Genomic DNA, 18,305 nt, shown 5'->3' on the forward strand with positions numbered 1-18,305 from the left:
ATAGCAGTAAGTCTCTCAGTTTTGGAAATTATATTTGTCTATGCTTTCATAAATTGCCTTATTACTCCCAGGAACCTTGGTGGGGTTTTAGCTACAAGGTCTACAGATTCTGGCCTAGAATCCCGTTTCCAGGCCTGGATTTTGTAATCACAGGTAGGACACTTATAGCAGTTCAGCTAACGTACTACAACATGCTATGATAGCCTAGGTTGGAAAACACTTAAGTAATTATACTTTGTTGCTGTATTATTTTACATTATTTTAGAAAACTCATACTTTCCTTAAGTGCATTCTTAATCATTGACAGCATTTTGCAATATGTAACACTATATACAATCTACAGTGTATACACTATGCAGTGTCTTTTCACCATAAAATACCTCATTCATCAGTTTTTTGGCTCGTCTTTAGATATTTTATAACACAGCAAATTACTGTGAGGTACCGCACTGCATTATGGGATATGACAGCAATTAAGAGTTAAAAAGGCATAAAAAAAAATGTACTCTTACAGTTAAGGATTTAGTGTTTTAAAGACTTTTGTCATTTTTATGGTAAATTTTTATACGTTTTTATTTTTTAAATGCTGGAAACATTTTAATTATAAGCATTAAATTATAATAATAAGCAAATTATAAGTTATATATCTGTTAAATGTGTATTTGCATTTTTAAAATGAACATCAAATTAAACTCTTACTCAATTATATTTGCAAGAAAAAAACACTTTTTAACCTATATATTCTAATTTGGACCTTCAACGTAGGAGTTATAGTTCTCAAAGATGAGGAGATGTTTCTCTTTTTCTGAAATGTTCTCTTGTGATCAGTAGCGCTCCTGTGCATTTTAACATCTTTATTAAAACATATAACCAAATCCATATCACTGCCCACAAGTATGCTAAATCATCTTCCTGTAAGGACATGTACTGCCCATTAGTCATTAGCATAACATCACACACACTTGAAAAACTATATATTTATCTGTTAAACGTTTACTTTTAAATACTTGAACATGAAGAAATATAGATCCTTTTTGATTTTCACTTAATTATATTGTATTGGGCTCCATACTTTCACTTGTGTAGGATTTTGACACAGCACCCTTATTTACACCCTTTCATTTGTTTAATTTCTAATCAAAACAGCCGTTAAGTACAAGTTATTCATTTTTTCAGTGTCTGGAAAAAAAACATATTTAACAGAAAGCCTCAACAATGTAATATAACTTAAAACAATATAAACTTTTTCAGTGTTTAGTGTATCTGCTCAATGTCTTTATTACAGCTTCCATTATTTTCAGGTGACTTGCTTTCAGTTTTTCATAGAAATTTGCAGGGATATTTTTCCACACCTCCAAAGTTCAGTCTTAGACGTTGGTTGTGTTTTGAGCTTCTCACAATCACAAGTGATCCCAAACACATTCAGTGATGTTGAGGTCTTTTTTCCACATGATATATTAAAATTTGCTTATGCTTATCAGCATCCATTATGTTTTGAACAAAAACAATACAAAACGAGTCCAGATGAAGTCTGATCCTCCTCCATGCTTGATAGATGGTTGTGGATTAGGTTTAAAGAGTCTTTCACTGCTTTGGCTGTGTAAATACTGCCTTCTGTTACCAAAGATCTCAAATTTAGACCCATCAATACCTAAAACTCTACTCTCAGATGTCTAATTTCAGTGCTGCAGTGCAAATGTTCTTCTTGCTTGTCTGTTTCTTTGTCTGTGTAACAGCTCCTTGACAGCTGCACGTGCTGCAAGGTCTTCTCACAGTAGAAAGATGAACAGAGACACCTGTGAATTTTTTCAGATGTTATTTGTGCCATTTTGTGTCACGAATGGCCACCGGGGTTTAGCAAAATACTTTGAAAAAGTAGTGATGGCTGAATACTGAATGCACTTTTCTGAATGTATTCAGTCACGTGTTCTGTTACAATACATAAATAAGTAAAATATTCAGAGTACATTTAGAATACATATTGATAAAATAGATAGAAATCTACTTTTTCTTAAATTCACACTGTTCCTCACTGTTCCTGGTTGGGAGTTTTTCTCATGTAATTATTCTGATAAATTGTTTCATGAAAAATTCAGTTATTCAAATAAAAACAAAAATCAATACAAAATTCTTGACGTTATTTTGGCTCTCAGATCTGCTTCAGTCTACTGCTGCTCCCATAATCCCACTGCCCTTTCATGACCTAACCAACAATTTGCCACATCACAGCAACAGGATGTTGCAAATTGGACTATGTAGCAGGTATCTATGTGATTTTAGTTAATGATAGAAATGAAACGTGCCACAAAACACATGCACAAGTCCAGTACAATGCCAAAGCTGAGCTTATCAATCGTGAACATGTGCACTACTGAGGAGTCAAAAGAGTTTAATAATGCTCAGATTAATAACTGGCTCATCACAGTGGTTTATCAGTCTACTCAGGCTTCAGTGTTTGTAAAGAAGCCATTGTTTGAGTTCTTCTTTAGATTAAGTCTTTACATGCTGTGTATATATTTTAATTAAATTTGGTGGGTATGTATTCTAAAAGTATTCTTCCAAAAAAAATAAAAGGTAACATCCAAATGCTGCATTTACAAATTGTAACTTTGGCTGAATACAGATGCTTAATTTTTGTCTTCTGAACATTTATTCCCAATATTTGTATTCTGTTACAACCCAACCCTGGCTGCTACTTTCACTGATGCTGATACAAAAAACTGAATAACATATACCTAACTTGTACTTAATGGCCATTTTGACTGGAAATTAAATCGCTGCTGTCGGAAGAAAACAGTTTTTCAGTTTTTGACATAATTCAAAAAAGCCTGTTGAAAGGAGCAAAAGAAACGGCCCAAAATCACATGGAAAAAAGTCTAGTTCCATTGACTTACATTAAAAGTAAAGTAGGTTTTTTTCCCTGTAAAGTTACCATTTTGGAGATACAAGGCTTTTTTCCGACAACAGCGAAATGCTTTTTACATCTATATATGTTACACTATATGGAAAAAGTACTGTGACACCCCTCCTAATTATTGAGGTCAGGTGTTTCAGCCACACTCATTGCTAACAGGTGGATAAAATTAAGCATGTAGCGTTGCAGTCTCCATAGACAAACTCTGGCAGTAGTGGGTCGTATTGATGGGCTCAGTGACTTTAAACAGGGCAATGTCATAGGATGCCACCTCTGCCACAAGTCAGTTTGTGAAATTTCTGTCCTGCTAGATCTGCCCCATCAACTGTAAGTGCTATCATTGTAAAATGGAAGTATCTAGGAGCAACAACAGCTTAGCCACGAAGCGGTAGACCATGCAAACTCATAGAGCAGGGCCACTGAGTGCTATAGCGCTCAATGCCTATCCTCTGTTGAATCACTCACTAAAGGGTTTCAGTGGCCAAGCAGCTACACTGCATTGTTCCAGGTGTAAAGTGTGGTAGAGGAGGGATAACGCTATAGGGTGTTTTTCAAGGGTTGGCCTAGGCCCCTTAGTTCTAGTGAAGGGGAATCTTAATGCCTCAGCAAACCAAGACAATTTGGACAGTTGTATGCTTCCAACTTGTGGGAACAGTTTGGGGAAGACCCTTTTCTGTTCCAGCATGACTGAGCCCCAGTTCATAAAGGCATGGCTAGGTGAGTCTGGTGTGGAAGAACTTGACTGGTCCTCACAGAGCTCTGACCACAACCCCATTGAACACCTTTGGGATGAACTAGAACAGAGATTGTGAGCCAGGCCCTCTCGTCCAACATCAGTGTCTGACCTCACAAATGCTCTCCTGGATGATTGGGCAAAAATTCCCACAGACACTCCAAAATATTGTAGAAAGCTTCCCAGTAGAGTGGAAGCTGTTATAGCTGCAAAGGGGGGGACCAAATCCATATTAATGCTTATGGATTTAGAATGGGATGTCATAAAAGCTCCTGTAGGTGTCCCAAAACGTTTGTCCATATAGTGTAGCACTAGAAGCATCTTTTGTCTAGCCTTACTTGTAATCATTGCATCTGTTCAGTTCTGAAAGATATGTTAAAATGAGCATAATGGATTTTAAAACATTAAGCTAAATGATGCAAACAGTGATGCTAGTAATACATGACTACATTTATCCATCCTCCAACTTTGACTCCAAATTGTGTACTGTGGTCTTTCTTGGACGGCTACTCTGACAGGCCCTGTTTTCACCTGCTAATCACAGTCATTCACTCTGTTTCCAGCCAAACCATCATTTTGAACAGATTGCAGTGCAGTTTTTTCTCCCCCTCCGCTGTCATCTTCAGTGGCTAATTTTATGGATTTATACGAAATTGAAATGAATCACATATTGCTCATACAACTGCTTTGGCCAGGGCTGGCAGGAGGCTTAGATAGTAAGGGAAAGCATGCTGATTACTTTATGAATTCATGCAATGTCTACTCAAAGTCTTTTTGCACTTATTATGCTATGAAGAAATGCGTCATTTCAATCTGAACCGTTGATTAGAGCCGAAGTCTTTTAAGACAAAGCCGACTCCGGCTCTGAGGATGTCAGTCGTGTCAGACAATGCCATTAATTATGTATGTCGAGTCCTATTTATCCTGATTGAAAGAGTCTCCCCAAACTGCAAAGGCCAATCTGTGAAATTACAGGGCGCTGTCCGTCAAACGTTCGCAAAGTCGTAAACAGGGGCTAGCATCTTCAATGTCATCATCGTAGTTGTGCGCTTATAGTGAGGCGCTAACTTTCCAAGTCCACAAGCCATTTGACTTTTAAATTTAATCTAGGCCCCGCGCCCCAATTTAACCATGCGCGCAATTATACGGCAAATTAAAAAATGTATCCGCATGTGGGTTGTCCCTCATAAATAAAGGCGTCGGGCAGGAAGTGATTAACTAGTTATCAGGGCCGGCCACGTGCCATGCTGCCTTTTCCCCAGGTGAGCCATGCGACAGATAAGTGTCACGAGCTGATTTCATTTCTGCCTGGCTGAGGCTCTCGCGAGGCCTACTGAATGTGTGCACTCACACATGCGCTTGTTCTTAATGCAGTGTCAGGACGTGAGGTGTATTACGTATATGTAAGTACCTATATGCAGTAACAATGTGTCCTGTATGCATCATATATATATATATATATATATATGGAAGTACTCATGTACTAAGAATGTACACCGATCAGGCATAACATTATGCCCACCTCCTTGTTTTTAAGCTCATTGTCCATTTTATCAGCTCCACTTACTACATAGGTGCACTTTGTAGTTCTACAATTACAGACTGTAGTCCATCTGTTTCTCTGCATACTTTGTTAACACTTTTACCCTGTTCTTCAGTGGTCAGGACCCCCATGGAGCCTCACAGAGCAGGTACTATTTGGGTGGTGGATCATTCTCAGCACTATAGTAACACTGACGTGGTGGCGGTGTGTTAGTGTGTGTTGCGCTGGTCTGAGTGAATCAGACACAGCAGTGCTGCTGAAACTAGGAGGTGGTCATAATGTTATGCCTGATCGACGTATGCAGTACTCTGCAAAGGTCAGGACCCTTCACTTGTTTAATTTCCAGTCAAAAAGGCTGTTAAGTAGAAGCTATTAATTTTTCAAGAGGTGTTTCTGAGGAGGTTTACTTCTTATGCAAGTAATTCCTCATAAGATCATTTACTTGCATAAGAAAGGAGAAAGTCAGAGCTGAACTTACTTCATAATTCACTAATCATGAACTAATGAAATATTTATCAACCTTTATTTAGACTCGGAAGTGAATTCAGGTTGACCCTCATTTGCAGTGTAGCTGAGCAAGTTAAACAGGCGCTAAAAAGTTCAAATTAAAGTTAATAAAACTGAAACAAAGCAAAACTAATAAGACTAAATGAACAAAGTAAAATGAGTCAAGAAAAGAAAACAAATAAAAGCTCAAAGCAGAAATAGAGACAAAATAGCAAAACAACATTTAAAAATAAAAGCAAAGAAAAATAAAATAATAGACAGTAAGATAAACTAAAAAATGTAACAAATTAAGTTATTCAATAAAATAGTAAAATAAAATAGACGAGTAAAAGAACTAATATCAAATAAAACAATTAAGTGGGGGTGATTAGAAATGTTTAAAATTGTCGTGTTAGAGTTATTCATCTTTTATTAACGTGTTAATATTACTTCATAAAGCAGATATAAGCCATTATTTGATTGTGGTTTACAAATGAAGTTAGTAATCCCTCCTATCCCGGGTGGTTTCTATTCTCTTTAGCTCTTTAATTCAGTTTACTTGCATGGTATGCAGAGCTGCATCATGCGCACCTCCACCCTTCATTAAAAGGACACTTTTTATTGTTGTTTATTAGTTTACAATGTGTTTATATGCTGACTGTGTTTTATTGTGTTGAGCTGAGGGCTATTTATTGTGTATTTAGTGTCTACCATAGAGTGCAGTGCTATGGCTGGTGGTGACCTTCCCTGCTATTCTTGCTGTTATTTAGTGACCTTGCTTTGTTCAATAAAAGAGCATTTCCTTTAGCCCAAATGGCCTCCTCTGGCTCTACTTCACTGCTGATGCCACAATATTAACAATGAATAACTCTAAATACATGATTAGTTCATGATTAGTTAGTAATGAAGTAAGACCTAATAGACATCTTATAAACTATTAGTATTAGTATAAAGTGTTACTAAATAAATATTGAATGATACAAAGAATATGGGACTCCTAACAACTGTGCAAGACCTGGTAGACCACCAACTGTCACTATCAGATAAACAGTGCTTACAGCTTTTATCTTTGAGATAGGAGAGACAATCAAGCTCCACTCTTGATTCAGATCTGGAAAAATCCACAGGTGTTTCTGTCCATCCTTAAAAAGAGCCGTAGCTGCCAAGAAGCCAGTACTGGGAACAGATAGTAGATAAAAAAGATCATCTGAACTAGAACACTGAAACTGGACAGTGGAATAAGGTTTTATGGACTCATGAGTCTAAATTTGTAATTGGAATTAGTTGAATTGTGAGAAGCAGAAAATGCAACCAATAAATTATATATATTGAAGTAAAAGAAACTTTTACTTTTTTACAAAAGCTTCATTTTGCAAAAACATTGCTTTTTCATTACTGAGGTTCACACAGGTAAGAATCTGGTCTAGCTTGTGGCTAACGAAAAGGCAAAGAGAGAGATTTAAGACTAACATCCATAATTTGGAGACGAATAGACTTACTTGCGTTCATAAGCACTCCAGCTGGTTTCCTGATACGTTTAATCTGCAATGAGACACTAAAAAGTTGGGATGCTGGAGTCAGCAGTTACATTCTGGCACCTCAGACACCATTAAAGGTGGAATGGGAAAATTCGAACAAGAAGCTGGCGAATGAGAAGTGACTTCAACTTTGTAAAAATCAAACGTTGAGAGACATTTTATAAGAAACTGTTCCATTTTGTGGAAAAGTTTCCTGCCAGAGATGTAAGAAAAGAGGCTATAGCTGAGCTAAAGCCTAAAGCAAAGTAAGTCTGCACTTTTGTTTATAATATATTTTTTAGCCTAAACTAGCACATCAGCACATACTGAGACATGTTTACAACCAAGATGGTAAAATGGACATTAAAAGTTGTGGCTCCCAAGGTGGTTTGGTTTTTGTTGAAAGGACAAAATGGCTCTTATATATATATATATATATATATATATATATATATATATATATATATATATATATATATATATATATATATATATATACCGCTGCTGTTGGAACAAAACCTTGTATCTCCAGTTTTGACGTTTTTCAGTTTTTGACTGAAATTGCTTGTTATCCTTTACATTGTGTGTAAATTTCATGATGAATTGACTAAAAGAAATGGCCCAGAAATTACTTGGGCAAATGTCTGGTTCCATTGACTTAAAAGGAAAGTATGTTTTTTCCCTCTCCTGTAAAGCTACCATTTTGGAGATATGAGGTTTTGTTCTGACAACAACATACATATTACAATATATATGTAGATCTTTTTCGTAATACTAAACCTAGTCCTAACATTAACGTCAGTAATGAAAAAAGAAATGGTTTTGCAAAATGAAGCTTTTGTGAAAAAGAACTTTTGTTGGTCCTCGTTTTGTAGGTTTTTCTCCATCCTCTGTCCTGAAAATGTATGAAAACAAAATCCTTACACACACACACTCACATACAATTGCAGTACGAACAGCAAGGGCACCCACAGGCTCACACACTTATGGACAAATATGTCCTTTTCTACTGTAAAGAAGCTTGTAAACAAATTATGGATATGTATAATTATTTATATACACTGTTTTTTTACTGATTGTGGGCTGCATCATTTGTAATACATAGCAAAGATAATCACTGCTGTCTGTTAAGCAGAAAATGCAATCAACTTCTAAGACTGAACTTTGGAGTTGTGGAAAAACATCCCTGCAGATTTCTTTGAAGAACTAAAAGCAAGTTTCCTGAAAAGAAAAAAAAAAAAGCATACACACATTTTTACATACAGTTGCAGCAGGGACAGTGGGGGCACACACAGGCTCACACACTTGCACACAGACATGCCTCTGCTCAGGAATGTTCACTTCACGTCCTTCTGCTGTAACAGGATCACTGTATATTCTGTCCTTTATCCTTTACCCGGAAATGCGTATTACCTGGTAAGCCCCATTAGCAAGCTAGGTCCATCTCTGAGATTATATATGATGACTGTTGTGAGCATAATGGAAGATATGTGTACTCAGAAGATAGATCATGCTAGTGGCTCTGTATCCTCTTGAAAATGAGCTTCATCCGGTCTATTCTGCTCAGTCGCTTCCTCTGATAATGGAACTGGAAGAAGAAACACTGGAAAACAAGCAGCTGGTTGTTGGTGGTGCTTTTGTACGCTTATGTAAGAGTTTATATGATATTCTAAGGAAGAACAAACACTATTCATTCTGCTCAAGTGTGTCATTTTTTCCTTTTTCTTGGAACGTTTTGTCTCTGGATTATGAGACATAATGCAACTCATAAGGCAATTAAGATGAAAGCATTTCATGCACTTTGTTGCATCGAACATGAGTGAAACCTTTAATTGCAGAATTTGCCCACATGCAATCAAATCATTAATGTTTTGTTTTGCTTTTGTACCTTTTAGCTTATTGAGGAGCGTTGAGCCAAAAGAGCTTCAGATTGAGCTGTAAGTAAGCTGAAGTGGGTGAATTGAGGCCAGGAACATTTATATGTATGTAATAGTAATGTTGATCTAAAATCAAAATTAACCATTTTGCCTTGTCAGTTCATGTCCCTGACCATATTAAGTGTGATTTGTCATATAAATTAAAAGACAAAATCTAACATTTTCCTGAAATCAAGGGTATTAGTAGGTAGTCCATCTCTGGAAAGGCTTTTCACTAGATCGGGGGTCGGAAACTGCCCTGTTGTGGCTCCACAGCAGAATTAGATTTGTAGGTAAACATAAAATAATCATCCATTGCAGAAAAATAGATTTTGCTGATAGTTAGTTCTAACACAGTTTTAACAAATGCTGGCGTTAATGTATAACTGCAACCTTTAACCCTAAAGGTTGGTGCACAGACTGCTGGTCACCATAGCAACACAGATAAGAATCTGGTCTAGCTAGTAGCTAATGAAAAGGCAAAGAGAAAGATATAAGACGAACATCGATAATTTGGAGACGGATGGCCTCATTTGCGTTCATAAGCACTCCAGCAGGTTTCCTAATACGTTTAACCTGCAATGAGACACTAAAAGGTTGTGAAGCTGAAGTCAGCTTCTCGTTCACCAGCTTCTTTTTCAAATTCTCCCACTCCACCTTAAATGCAGTTAATTTTCTGCCGCCTCAGGCACCATTTAAGGTGGAATGGGAACATTTAAACAAGAAGCCGGAGAATGAGAAGCTGACTTCAGCCTCGAAAAAAATGAACGTTGAGAGACGTTTTACAGGAAACTGTTCCATTTTGCAGAAAAGTTTCCTGCCAGAGATGTGAGAAAAGGGGCTATAGCTGAGCTGAAGCTTAAAGCAAAGTAAGTCTGCATTTTGGTTTATGTTATATTTTTAGCCAATACCAGTAAATTAGCACATACTGAGACATAGTTACAGCCAAGATGGTAAAATGGGCATAAAATGTTGTGGCTCCCAAGGTGGTTTGATTTTTGTTGAAAGGACAAAATGGCTCTTCTTAACATTTGGGTTGCCAACCTCTGCACTAGAAGTTGGGATATCGCTGTGAGGATTTGGTTGCATTCAGCCACAAGAGCATTAGTAAGGTCAAGGACTGATGTTGGCTGATCACCCTAATTCATTCATACAAGATATTGGATGGACCTCCATCACTCCAAAGAACACAGTTCTACTGCCCTACAGCCCAATGGTGGGAGGGGATATACCCCTGTAGCTGACGTTTGGCATTAGGCATGGTGACCTTAGGCTCATGTGCAGCTGCTCAAGAGCAGTGTTTTTCAAACTGGGGCTCGCAACCCACCTGTGTGTCACAGATTGAGGATGAATAGGTCATAAAGAAAAGTGAATCAAGGCATATTGTTTTTGTCTTTTTAAGCAGAGCTAAATGAAGCAGATTTTACATCAGAATGGAGAACTTTGCCATTTCTGCTTCCAATTGCAAGCACTCCTTTGGGAGCAGTGTAACCTTTTATATCAGTAACACAAGCACAAGGTTTTGCATGGATGCTGCACAAAAAACAAAACAGTTGCATGCTCAAAGCTTCTAGGTCTGTTTTTCTTCTGTTCTTGTGCAGTGAGCTGATACCACTAGAAGCACAAAAATACTCCCATTTTCACTCACAACTGTCGTGTGAAAAACTCGAGCATCGCAACATCGAAACATTCAGCTTCACCACCGTGCCTCATGGCGAGTCATCATGGTTGTGATGTAACAAGCATTATATATGTATATATGACTTCTCATTCATCCTAAAGTGATGCGCTGTATGGTTTTGTGCAGCATATGAGAAACGACGAAAGCAAGTCATAAAAGAGATCTTTTGCATATTGCAGTCTTAAGGATCAGACAGCCTGTTTAAGTCAAAGGAATAAAAATATATTCTAAATTGGTCAACATCTTTCTTGTACTGTTCTTGGTACACCACTTATGTGAGGTGCTTAATATTAGCCCTCTGGAGTCTGAGGCCAATATTTATGATTGATTTATGAATTGGAGTCTAAATTTGTAATTGGGGTTACTTGGATCATGAGAAGTAGAATGCAACCATCTTCTAAGTCTTCTAAGAACTTTGGAGGTGTGGAAAAATGATTCCAGATTTCTTTGAGAAACTGAAACCAAGTCACTTGAAATGAATGGAAGTTGTGCATTAAAGTGAACTCTGAGCACTGTACATCATAGGTGCATTCATTGGTCTAATGTTATGGAAGTGAGATGAATCTAGCACCATGCATCTTACAGACTCTTGGGTGGTTCCTGATATTTTTTTGAAAAGCAGAATATGCACCAGGGTAGAAATGTCCAAGCTTGTTGCTTGTAAAGTATTCTTTATAACTGTGATATGGATAAACATGCTGTGCAAATGAGCATATAAAATAAGTGATGGGCAGCTGAGACGTTAAGTTTTCTATTAGAAAGCACGGCAAACATGGACGTTGTCTTAGAGAGTGCGGCCTGGCTGTTATTGTTGTTTGTCCGGCTTTGTTGTCACAAAAGCTGATTGGAGCTTAAAGCGGTTTCTCTAGCAAGTGGCAGCTCACGGCCAGAGAAATCAAGGATTCCGTCTGCCATCGAACATGATCTCTCCCCACATCCCCTTTCAAATAAAAACGGCTCTTGAATCAAAGTCGCCGCTGCGCAAACAATCATGCGAAAGCTTTTCACAGTCTTACGAAATTATTGCAGAAGCTTTGCTCAGGCCAGGGGAATGGTGTTGTGGGATAAGGGCAGCGTATCTCTCCGAAGGTTTGGTGGTATCAAATCATTGAATTAAAGCTGGAGGAGGCTGTTGTTCCACTTTTCCGGTTCTACTTTTGCGACTTGTGCCTCCACGCTCCAGGAAAGCGAAGATATGCAGCCGTCTGGAAGCAAGTTTCAATAAATCCTGTTCAGATCAGATACTTGGGACGGGGCTTGGGCGCCGTAAGGTTCGGCCAGGCGTACACGTGTCTGCGCTTTGGAAATCATTATCTGGCTGAAATATGGATCGCTTTCCTGCCTCCTAGGCCCGTGAGGCTTGGAGTCACATGAGGGAGCCCCTGATCGAGGGCTTTGTGTGGGGTGGAGAGTGTCTAGGATGGTGGAGAATGCAGTCTTACACCATTAACCATGTTGTTTTTTGCGCCTGGGAATACAACACACGGCTGTACCACCAGGGACCTTTTGGGCTTTTTTTGATCATTGGCTGGATGCTTTGATCAGCGCCGCATTCCCTGGTGGATTTGCCCTTTTCCTGATGGCAAAGGAACCTTCTTGTTGCAGAGAAGAAATAAAAAACAGAAGAAAGTTTCCTCCAAAGTACCTCAAGCAAAGCAATTTAACCACCCCTTGTTTCCAGAGCCCGTGTTAAGTGGAGACTAATGCTTTCTCGCAGCTGTGTCGCTTCTTCTCAATTAGCAGGAATAACCCCATTACTTTGGCTATTTTCACATTTTCCACTAGTTGATTTAAGTTTCTCTTTGCTAAGGGTGCATGTTTTCTTGCTGCCTTTATCACTGTTCCTCTTTCTGCGTTCTGTTTTCCTTGGTCTGTAATCTTTATTGTTCTCTGTAAACCCTCCAGCCGCACGCGTGATGACATCTTCGCTGTGTCTCCTTCCCAACCCCGAGCTCACGTGGCAGTCTTAGTTCTCAAGGCCGCAGAGAAGGCTGTAATGTGACAGCGCAACATCGTTTTTCACAAAAGGATCTAATCAAATATTTATCGTTTGTGAACATTTTCGCATTTTTGCATTTTCTGCTTTATCTCCCGGCACGAGGGATCTCGTTTTAGAGGCTGCGAAGGCTGTTTTCTGGGTTATAACTATAAAGTGCATCCTCGCATTGTTCCGCTACTGAAGGCTGTTTGTTGAAAGCATTTAAGAGCGGCTTATTGAAAAATGGCAACACAATAAAAGCGGCAACAATCCGGCGACACTGCGCTCACTGAAGACATAGCTGAGTTGTGGCCCACTCTTTTATGATTCATAGAACATTCGACATAATATACAGAATGTATCACTGACTCGCAGATAGAAGACATTGTCGCCGTGGTACAAAAAAACTGGAATGGAAGCTGTGAAATAGTCATTTTATAGGAGAAGGAAGAAATATTGTTTATGTACATTGATGGAATAAGATCTTATTCCATTTCTGTTGGTCCATTCATGTTCATGCAAAGTAAAGGCCAGTTTTCAAATGGTATAACAAGTAAATAAGTAAAGAAAATAAATAATTAAATAAATAAATACAGCAACAACAAAACAACAACAGCAATAATAATAATAATAATAATAATAATAATAATAATAATAATAAACCATTGCATTATAACAATGCAACATTAATATTATAACAGTACTAATCAAATCACATATTACTATTCCATGTAATTTTGATCGCATATTATTACTATGTATATTAACATAATTATTATTAATAATAACAACAATAGCAATAATAGTTGCACCAATTATGGTACTTATTTTTTCAATTAAGAAAAAGTTATTACTATTATTAGTAAGAAATGATGATAATAATAATAATAATAATAATAATAATAATAATAATAATAATATTTCAGTTCTGCTTTATTATTGTTCTGTTCATCATCATCACCATCATCATCATCATAACTGCCTCCTCATAAATTTGAAATTACTACTACTACTACTACTACTAATAATAATAATAATAATAATAATAATAAAAATGATAATTCAGTTCTACTATAGTTATTGTCATCATCATCATCATCATCATTGCCTCATCATAAATGTGAAATGACTACTACTACTACTAGATGATGATGATGATAATGATGATAATAATAATGCATATGATTTTTATAGTTATTATTATTATTATTATTATTATTATCAGTGAAAGTGTACTCTATTATTGTCATTATTATTATTATTGTTATCATTGTTGTTGTTGTTGTTTTGTTATGATGATTAAAGCCAAAACATTTCTATTTTAGTCAGGCAGTTCACTGCAAAGACAGAATGAGCAGAACCAGCAGCGACATACAAATATTAGCTTTCCTATCATTCTCCTGCCATCATGTTGTTTTTTTTCAATTACAGGAGATTCAGTGTTCCTCTGTTTTCTCCTCTCTCATCTCCATACCAGATGGCTACACAAAGAGCATTTTGTCATCCTTCTCAACTGTCATCAAAGACCAAATCCGAACATTGTCCCGGCAGTCTGCTATCTTCAAACCACAAACACAAATGGAGGGAGTTCTTTTTTTTCCCGTTCTTCTTCTTATTCCCTCCAGTGATGTTGGGAAAAGGCAATGCCCCAAATCTACACCGCTGTTTCTCTTCCCCTAACAAAGCTTTCAAGAACAAACGATGCGAATGGCGGCATCACCCCCGTAGGCTTGCCTTTAGGGACATGCTAAACACAGCCCAAGGTCTCGCCTCACCTCATCCGCTTTGCACTCTAATAATCAGATCGGTGCTTTCTTCTTTCGCTTTATTCCCGACGACGCGTGCCTCGGCACTGAAGATTAGAATGGAAAACACAAAGAAAAACAATCACGCTAGTGGAAAACAGCATCCGCTAAAGTGGCGACAATCAGCCTAGCAAGTAAGTGCCTTTTGGAGACAGTGTAACAGGGTTGACTGCTTTGGGGCCCTGGTGTTTGGGATGTTCTAGAGTGTTCTGACAGACGCCACCACCTGACCTCTCTCTGTTGACTTGGACAAGAGAGCATGGAGAGTCGTCTTGCTCGGAAAATCTGACAGAAGTGGCCTAATGCTTTGACGTCTCGCCGTCTCGGAGGTCATGTCGCCTCTGACAGCTTTAACCCTGTGATCCGCAGAGGCGTCTCTAACTCCTTCAGGGCTGTAGGAAAGCTTGAAAACAAGCCTGCTCTTCAGAATCTCATCTTGGAGTTTACTGTGGTTTATTGATTGCCCCCTTGTCCCTTCTTGTTTAATCATATCAGATCATATCACACGTGGAGGATGGCTCTGAATTGATGGTATCGATTAGCTGAGACAAAACTGTCAATTTCAGTCAGAGGGGTTGTTTCTGAGGGACCGTGTTTGTATGTATATCTGCGGAATTTAAATGGACCTGGCAGAATCAATGTCCTTTTTTGAGAGAGGCCTTCACTAAGGGAATTGGTGCAAAACTTTGATCCCAACCCATATAATTTGTCACCACTTTGCTGAGATGGAGTGTTCTAATCCCGCGCTCATTATTCCGAGGCCTGCCTCGCTCTCTCAATCAATGTGTGCTTTGTGATTTACCTTTATTTTTTTTTTTTTTGTTTATCTTTTTTAGACCCATCCCTCCGGCATACGGCAATCACTGATATGTGTTTGGGCACCAGATTTGTTTCGAACGTTTAATCAATCCCACAATAGGTTCAGAATTGGACGGTGATAGCGTAACAATGGGATGAAATTCAGCGTCAGTAAGTCAAGCGATTATACCTCGCTTCTCACGCCTATTTGTTGAGGATAAGAGAGAGGGAGTGGGGGGAAAAAAGAAACGTCCTAAAAGGTCACATCTTAGGACTGGCTTTAGTTATAGACGCTATTTTATGAGATCATTAAAGCCTTCACATCCGTGCTTTGGATCCTGGAAGCTTACCATGATCCCTAAGAGATAGGGCTTGCGAGGAGAACAGGTGTATTCGTTATCCTTTGCCTTTCCCAGAGCTTTTCCTCAGTACCCACATTGTGCTTCATTTGAAGGATGTACCATAAGACCCCCTGATTCCTCCAGATCTTCTGGGCTTTTTTCCTTGTGTTGCTGATCGCTCACCGAGGCTTACCAGCCCCTAATCCTACCTGACAGTTTAGTGATAATTGCACAGGCAAGGCGAACCCAGGACGCCTGCTATCGAATGAGCGGTGCACTCGTTATTGATGGAAGTGGAGGGAAAGCTCTCTCTTCTTTTTTTGTGGTGAAAGCTTCCAGATATAGCGTGAGAAATTTCCTTCCATGACGGCCCCCCCAGCACCACTGGCGCGTCTACTGTGTCGCAAGATTTCTGACATTCAGGAGTTGCCAATGTTGCTATTGAGGGAAGAAAGCGCAAGCATTGATTGCCTGCTAATTAGCCACTGTTGGGTCTTGAGAAAGTTCTCCCCCCCCCCAAAAAAAATCCAAATTTGAGAGATCTTGGTTCAAAGTAGATATCCCCTTCAGTGACCTCCTTCCATAAGGCAGCATTGACGCTCATGTTAAACCTGTTTGGCAATGCAGGGCTTATATAGCTCTTCCAGCGCTTGCTTGATGAAAGCCTTTATAGATAGATGCTCCCCTTGAACGGTGACTGTAAATCTGCCCAGTGTTTAAAGGACTCGTGTCAGGTTTATGAAGCAAATATGAAGTCATGCAGACATAATTTCAAACACCGCTTCTCCAGTAATATGTTTATTTATCATTTGCTTGCAATATGTCTCTGGGTGAGTGATATCTTTCGCTGTATATCAGAACACGGCGAAGTGCCTCGTTTAATATTTTCCAAAGCCTTTGTCTAAGACTCGGTCATGGTGGGCTAGCTTTGGTCTCGGATTAATATCATACCAGAGGGCCGAATTTCACTCAAAGCGAGTTTTCTTTTGAAAGCATTTCATTTATCTTCTTTTTTCTTACCTACTAATGCAATTAGGAGGGACCACATCGATGGATCATGGGTCGTAAAGTATTTCGTCCCAAAAATAAGGGTCAGAAGAGAGATGGGCCGGCCGAGAAAGGCTTTGCAAACGCTCTTAAAGAAATGAAAGAACACGGATGCATCTGCCCTCTCATGAACATGCATGGGTGTAGCTCATAATCCATCAAATGCAAAGCAGATTCATGCTCTTAAAGGGTTTACAAAATTCTGTTTGCTGAGCATATACTGAGATGAGATGCATCATTCACTGCTGCCCCCCCCCTCCCTAACTTGGCTCTTGTTTTTCTTTTCTTGCGCAGCTCCAGATGATGTACGATGTAGGCAGGATGTTAAAACAGGCAGACATTTTGTGCCGGCGGCGCGGTTTGGGCTGGTACAGTGCGGCTTTGTTTCTCTGAAAGGAACATGATGGGTAGCAGTTATTCCTCTTGCGTTCTGTCGGCATTGTGTTGAGGTTACTCTCTCTGTGTACCAATACTCTCTCACCCACTTATGCCAGGCTTCATCACGGCTCCTCCTGTAGCGCTGTCTCTCTCTTCTTCCGCATTGTGTCTTCATTTTAACTCCCTGCGAAGTCAGCGAAGTCACTAGCAGAGTGTGAGATCTTTGAAGGCTGTCTGGCACTTCCAGTGACAACGCCTACATCATACTCTGTTCTGTTGCTGTTATAGAACACAGTGTAAGTCAAAGCACATAGTATCTTCTCTGACGGCCTCGTGACAGATTGTGGCCTTTGCTGCGTCGAGCCACAGTTATTACAGCATTCCATGTGTCCATCAAAAACAATCGGAAAGGGTCAACAATGCTAGTTGGCGCTGCAAGCTGTCATTAATTGTGAGTCAGGTTAGCTATTTGTGCTCATGCTAACTCCCAAGCTGCAGACACATTCGCAGTTTGTTACTTGTTTCATGAACAAGGCAAGGCTAGAAAGTTGGTTTTTGGTGTAGTGAACAATTTAGCAGTGACTTAGCATTTCAAGCAAGGCTAAAACCCAGCATTTAATTTATGATTTTAGCAATTTTCCAATCAGCGATAAACCACTTAGTGATAAATTGCTGTACGTGCAGGTGGAAAGCCTTCCTGCAGCGTGAATGGTTCAGCAGTGCACATTCCCGGTCTGCAATTGCCCCAGTATTTCTTTGAGCGTGTTTGAAATTCTCTATGAATTCTTGATGCATTCTTGATGAGCAGTAGCCAATGATGACGCAAGACCACTCTCAGGAAGAGAAACATTAGCCACCAAAACTAGAACAAACATGGATATGATCTGCAAATATCGACCGAGGCTGCTCCTCACCAGGTCTGGTCAGGCAATATTTCACTGCTGTCAGAACAAAATCTTGTATCTCCATTTTTGTCGTTTTTCACTTTTTGAGTTAAATTGAAAGTGTTTGTTTCTCTTTACATTGTGTGTAAATGTCATGATGAATGGACCAAAAGGAACAGCCCAAAATGACTTGCAAAAATGTCTGGTTCCACTGACTTACATTAAAAGTAAAGTAGGTTTTTTCCTTTTCCTGTAAAGTTACCATTTTGGAGATACAAGGTTTT

General features: G+C 38.9%; 1 protein-coding gene across 3 annotated transcripts in view; it reads left to right on the plus strand.

Annotated features, from left to right (window-relative positions):
- fhit (fragile histidine triad diadenosine triphosphatase) overlaps positions 1-18,305 on the plus strand; it is a 413,951-nt gene that overhangs the window by 282,025 nt on the left and 113,621 nt on the right. The gene's annotated exons all lie outside the window — the stretch shown is intronic.

Source organism: Colossoma macropomum, unplaced genomic scaffold, assembly GCF_904425465.1.
Source record: "Colossoma macropomum unplaced genomic scaffold, Colossoma_macropomum, whole genome shotgun sequence".
NCBI classification, from domain to species: Eukaryota; Metazoa; Chordata; class Actinopteri; order Characiformes; family Serrasalmidae; genus Colossoma; species Colossoma macropomum.